The following is a 6,627-nucleotide window of genomic DNA, read 5'->3' as shown; positions in this document are numbered from 1 at the left end:
AGCTCCCCTCCCCAGCCCCCCGGGCTCGGAGCGCTGCATCCACACGGACACGTGGCCATCCTCCCTCACATCCCACCCTGCAGGGCCAGCAGCTGACCCACACAGGCCACCACAAGCACTGCCAGGCCTCCTGGCCGTGCAGGTCCATCCCTCTGAAGCAGGGTTGTGTCCAACCCCTGCCCCTCACTCCTGCAGTTCAAGGAGGCAGCAGGGTCTGCTCGAGGGTCCAGACCAGCTGGGCTAATTCTGAGGCTGATTTACGGCTGCTTTGAAGCTGTTTTGCACCAGTTCAGCTAAGCAGGTCCTGTTTGTGGTAAGAGCAGTGCTGGTCTGCCCTAACACCCTCCAAACACCTCCTCCTGCAGCCTCTCAGCTGTACAGGGGCCATCATCAGAGCAGTGATCCTGAGGGATGATGAAAATCCTGGGCCTTCGGAGGGCTGGATCCACATGGTCCTGCCATGGCAGCCTGGATCTCAGCAAGAACAGGTCATCCCATCTGTGAGGCCCCCCTTAAAGCAGAACATCTTGGGGACAATCCTTCTTGCAGGCAGGATGGCACTGCTGCCTGTCCCCCCAGCAGCCAGTGTGTTCTGCAGGGAATCACACCACGGGCACCCAAATACACAGGGCTGTAAATCCCTTGTCCCACAGTGAATTCCCCTGGATATCTGGCTGGGAGCTGCTCTGGCTCTGCAAAGATCACTCCCAGACCCTTCCCATGTATTGTCCACTCCTTTGCATCCCAGGCTGGCACTTCTGCTGCTCTCCACATCTCCCCACAGTCCCACACTGCCAGCAGGACTCTTGGGCATTGCCCAGGGCTCCTGGAGAAAACCCCAAACACAGGTCAGATCTCCTCAGCCCACGAACCTGCCAAGCCTCCATCAATTCTTCTGCTGAGCCCCAGTCAGGCCAGCCCAGGAATGATGGGTTGTTGGTGGTTTATTGCTGGGGCTGTCTTGGTTTCCTTTGGCTTAAACATCTTGGCAAGGGTTAACTCCAGCCAACCCCCAAGCCCCTTGCAGCCCTCACTCACTCCTCCACCACCAGGATCGGGGAGAGGATTGGAAGGGTAGAAGCTGAAAAACTCATAGGTTGAGACAAAGACAGTTTAATAGGGGAAGCAAAGGCCTCACATGAGAGCAAAACAAAACAAGAACTGAATTCCCTGCTTCCCATGGCAGGCAGGTGTTCAGCCACCTCCAGGAGAGCAGGGCCACATCACACATTAACAGTGACTTGGGAAGACAAAGCCATCACTCCAAATATCCCTCCCTTTCTCCTTCATCCCCCCTTTTTATATACTGAGGATGATGACACCTGGTCTAGAATATCCCTTGGGTCAGTTGGGGTCACCAGTCCCAGCTGTGTCTCCCCATGCACCCCCAAATCCCTTGCCAGAGTGGCAGGAGGGGAAGCAGAAAAGGCCTTGGCTCTGGGTAAGCCCTGCTCAGCAATAACAGAAATATCTCTGCATTATCACCCCTGTGACCAGCACAAATCCAACACACTCCATACTACTGAAGAAAATTAACTCTACCCTCAACTCCTGCAGGACACTCAGAGGGGTCACGGATGTTTCCTTATCATCTCCCTCAGCTCTCATGGCTTCAGGAGCAACAGAGCAAACCAAACCCTTCAGAGCAGCGGGGGTTTGTCTGCCTGAACCCCACAGTGACAGTCCTTGGGGATACACCAGCTGGAGAGGGAGCACAGGTGCCCTTTGGACTCAGTCCTGGCTCTGCTGCAGGCTTTATCCTGTGTGGGCAATGCTGTTCTTTCAACAGCCCTCAGCCTCGAGTTTCTTCACCTCATTTACAAATGGAGGTGAGTTGAAACTCAAACTCTCAGGGTGTCCTGTGTCCAACCTTTTCTTGCAGACAGGAAAACAGAGATGCAGCAAATTATCTACTTTTACCAGCCACACTGGAGTGCAGGGAGAAACGGATTTGAGATCCATTCCAAGCCCCTCTTACCCTGGTATAGCAGGAGGAGAGCTATGGCTCTGGCTTCCCTTGCAGGCACCTTCACAAGGGGGTCCTTGAGCCTCAGACCTTGCCAGGTGATCTGTTCTCTTTCCATGAGTGATCAGCCTGGCTTTTGATAATTTCACATACCCAAGCATAACAGCCTTCCTATCTTATCTTCCAGCATAAATCTTACTTTACTAAGTGGGAGTGAGAGATCAAAGGACACTGAGTGGGATGGAGAGCAGAGACCCAAGTCTGCAGAGACACCCAGCACCAGGCAGCAGCTTGGGAAGGAGGCAGAGCCCTGGGACCTGCAAGCAGAAGAGCAGATCAGCTTCAGGACTGTCCTGCACGAGGCCAGGGCACAGTGAGCAGTGGGACAGTTTTCTGCACTGCTCCCAGCCCTGTGAAGAGGAGAAGGCAGAGAGGGTAATGCTGCCACCAACACTATTTCACCACCAGGCAGGACAACTGAGACAAGGAGCAGTTGGAGAGTTTCATAAGTCAGCAGGAGGCTCACCAGAACCCATCCTGAGTAAGGAGGGATGGACAACCAGCACTTCTCTCTCACAGAGCCAGTTTTCAGAGTGCAGGGCTTTGGTTCACCCAGATGAGGCTGCAGGATGGGAAGGGACATTGGATCTGTTCAACAGCATCGTGCCTGGAGGCTGCGATTCGGGCTGGACCAGCAGTGACCCACTTCACACGTGGGCTGCTGCTGCTTCCCTGCCCACAGACCATGGTTTGCCATCAGGAGTACCAGCCCCATCCACTCCAGATCAGCAGCTTTCATTTGATTCGGATCAGACACCCAGGCACAGCTCCTGGCAGGGCAGACCAACGCCTGCTTCCAAAGCCATCTGTGTCCCTGACAGAAAGTATAGATTGTAACCTTTAGACTGCTAATTTGTGTGAAGCAGGTCAGAAAAATTTCCTGATAGTACAGGTGATGGGTAAGAAAGACCTTTGTCCCAGGCAGGGCTTGGGATTTCAGCACACAGGGTGCAGATCCATGGACTTTATCCTCCCAGGTGGCACTTTCCTCTTGAGGTGTTATATCAATCCTGGATCTGCCCACAGGGGCCTAAACAGTGTTTTTGTGGAGGCACTGGCATGTAGGAGGCAGGAAGGTGCAGGCTGGTGGGAGTGTGGGGGTGGAGCAGGGTCTCTTCAGCTGGGTCTGTCACAGAGACAAGGACAAGGACATCTCCTCCCTGATCCCTTCTGCCCTGGAGACACCTCCACCGAAAACAATCCCCAGCAAAGCTGCCCTGCCTGAAACCCACAGTCCCACAGAACCCTCTTGCAAGACAACGGGGGTGTTTCACAAGGCTTTTGCAATGGGCTTAACCAAATTACTGTGTGGAAAGAGGTGTGAAACCAGCAGGAATGGGGGCAAGTGGCCACAGCGAGTCCTCTGGGCAACGGCCTTGCACTCTGCTGTTCCCTGTCTCACCATTCACCTGCTCTCCACAGCCTGGGTAGGTCCAGCCCCTGCATTCGTCCTCTGCAAGGTCAACTCCTTCCTGTGGCTGGTGGTGCTCAGGCAATCGTGAAAAAGTAAACACCAAAGACAAAAGCTTTTATTGTGGAGCTGCCGAGTTTGGCTGCTGTGGGGAGGGCTGGGGGGAGATAAATATTGCTAAACCAGAGTTTCCAGGCAGCCCAGGCTTCCCAGTGGACAGGATTCACACCTCCCTTCCCACATCTGCTAATAGCAGTAGGTCATGCCAGGGAACAGGAGAAAGCAAGGGCAAAAATCACCAGTAAAATTGCAAAGGGGATGAGTTTCACAGGTGCAAAAGCTGGTCTGTCCTCCAGCATCTCGGGCAGCATGTTCAAACAACCCCATTCCACATCTCCTGAGTTCCCTGCCCTCAGCTGCAGCTAAGAGCTGGCCACCCCACACATGGCAGTGAAGCCTGTGAGGGAGCTTATGTGAACCCAGAAGTTTAATCTCCAGGATGCTCCCACGCCTCTCCTGGGGAGCTGGTTCCTGGGGCTGTGCTTACACATCTGATGGGAACTGGGTGAATGTACCCTCCACGTGTCCTTGCTCCACCTCCTTCTCTCCTCTTTCCACGGGAGAGATGGCTTGTCTTCTTTTAGTAGGAGCTAAGTCCCAATTTGTCGGATAGCATTCCATCCCACCCTCCTTCCCAGGGAAATTAATATATACTTTCTGCTGGAAGGGTAATAAACGCAATAAAGCCTGCACTGCATTAATATGCAAACTGGTAATGAGGTTTTGTAAGTATCAAGTGTCATTTGAAGATTTTAATGAGGCCAAGCAATGTTTCTGAAGCTGTTTCCTCAGTTAATGTTTAACAGGACAACCACAGAGTCAAGGACCAGGAGGAGTTCGATGTAGATCAGCAGAACAATGTATTTTGTGTCTGCTTCGAGGTCCTGGCCGGGCAGTATCACTTGCAAAGGCATATGTAAATAACATCCTAGGGCAAGGAAAGCTGTGTGGGAGGGAATTGCCTGCACCTCCAGGCAGTGGAGCAGCAGCCCCTGCTCATGCTCACGTGTGAAGTGCCCTTTTCCCACAACCTTCATCACCCCCTTTGTCACTTGGGCTTGCTGGTGTGGCACAAAATGATCCAGAGGATTTTATTTGGTTTGGTTTTGTCATTTTTTTCCTATTTTGTGGAGCAAACTGCCTCATGGGAGGCTCTGCCAGATGTTGGGGTGCTGGAGCATGTCCAGAGAGGGGCAGTGGAGCTGAGGAAGGGTCGGATGAGAAGCAGCTGAGGGAGCCGGGGAGGCTCAGCCTGGAGAAAAGGAGGCTCAGGGGGACCTTCTGGCTTTCTGAAATTCCCTGACAGGAAGGTGGAGCCAGGTGGGGGTCAAGTTCTGCTCGCAGGGAACAAGAGGCAGGACAGCGGGAAACAGCCTCAAGTTGCACCAGGGGAGGTTTAGGTTGAATATTAGGAAAAATCTCTTCACCAAAATGGGTGGTCAGGCACTGGCACAGACTGCCCAGGGCAGTGGTGGGGTCACCATCCCTGGAAGGATTTAAAAGCCATGTAGATGTGGCAGTTGGGGACATGGTTTAGCAGTGGCCTTGGCAGTGCTGGAGGAGCAGTCAGGCTTGATGATCTCAGAGAGCTTTTCCAACCTAAACGAGTCTGTGATTCTGTGTGAGGAGGGCAGCATGGCTGGGGCAGAAGAGGCTGTGGAACAATAGCTGGTGATTCACCCTCTGCATCCAGAGAACTGGAAAGGGCTCTCTAATGTCTCCCACAACTCTCATCACCAGAAGGTTTCATTTGGGATATACTTCAGGTTCTTCAGACAGAGCAGAATAGATCCTGTTTTTCTCTTGCCCAAGAACACAGCATGTCATGTAACTAATTTAAATAATTTCTTCCTGGTTGAGCCTCATTAGGGACCCAGCATTAAAGTGGCCTGATTAGATCTACTAATCGATGCGGGGAAAGGGAAGCTGGTTTCAGCACGCAGGGCAGCAGGGGGGCAGGGCCAGGCTGCTCCACTCCCCGGGGAACACCACTGTCCCCAGCCACCCCACCACAGCCCCCCGCCCCACCTCGTGCCCACCAGTGAGTCCCAGTCACATGCCAGGGGCAGGGATGGTGACTGAACGTCCAGCCTGCGTCCTTGACCTGATCTATCTGGGCTCTCCCAGGCCCTGTGCTCCTATCTTTCCCGTGCACGTGTCCCGTTATCAGCAGAAGGGGACAACCCCCCTGCAAGGGTCCTGGTCCCCAGCCTGGTGCCCTGTCCAGTCCCCACGGGGAAGGGGAGTGGGACCAGAAGGGGGGGGGGGGCAGTGGGGCCCTGGGGGTTCCTGGTGGGGCTGAGACTCTCTGGGTCCCACAGCTCCCAGCCCTGGCCTTGAGCAGGCAGAGAGGTCTTGGTGGGGCTGCAGCTGCACCCTGAGATGCCCCGTGCCCACTCTGACCCCTCTGTCCTTCATTTAACCCCCTGCTCAGCCCCCCCTCGGCTGCACTGTTGGGGATCCCCCTCCCCACAGACAGGGGTGGGACCCTGTGGGTCAGACCAGACATTTCCAACTTCAGGTCCCTTGGACCCCACTCACCCAGCCGGGGCCAAGGCAGGGGCTGGGACAGGGACAAGGGTCAGGGACAAGGGTCAAGGCAGGGGCTGGGACAGGGACAAGAGTCAGGGCAGGGGCTGGGACAGGGACAAGGGTCAGAGACAAGGGTCAGGGCAGGGGCTGGAACAGGGACAGGGAAGTAGCTGGGATAGGGGCAGGGACAAGGGCAGTACTAGGACAGGGACAGCGGCAGGCACCGGGGCAGGAGCAGGGAAAAGGGTAGGACTAGGAACAAGGGTAGGGAAAGGGGCAGGGACAGTGGCAGTAGGAGGGCCAGGGGCAGTAGCAGGGATAGGACAGGACCAGGGACAAGGACAGGGGCAGGGGCAGTAGCTGGGACAGGGACAGGAACAAGGGTCAGGGAAAGGGGCAGTAGCTGGGATAGGGGCAGGATCAGGGACAAGGACAGGGGCAGCGGCAGGGACAGAAGCAGGGTCAGGGATATGGACAGCGGCAGAGAGAGGAAGAGGGGCAGTAGGTGGGACAGGGACAGGAGCAGGGACACGAACACGGACGGTGAGAGTCCCCAAGACGGCACCGCCCGCTCCCCCGGGCCACGCCCCTTTTGACC

This window comes from Chiroxiphia lanceolata, chromosome 15 (genome assembly GCF_009829145.1).
Source record: "Chiroxiphia lanceolata isolate bChiLan1 chromosome 15, bChiLan1.pri, whole genome shotgun sequence".
In the NCBI taxonomy this organism is placed as follows: Eukaryota; Metazoa; Chordata; class Aves; order Passeriformes; family Pipridae; genus Chiroxiphia; species Chiroxiphia lanceolata.
The sequence above is the reverse complement of the archived record's forward strand: the minus strand, read 5'-3'. Positions refer to the sequence as shown.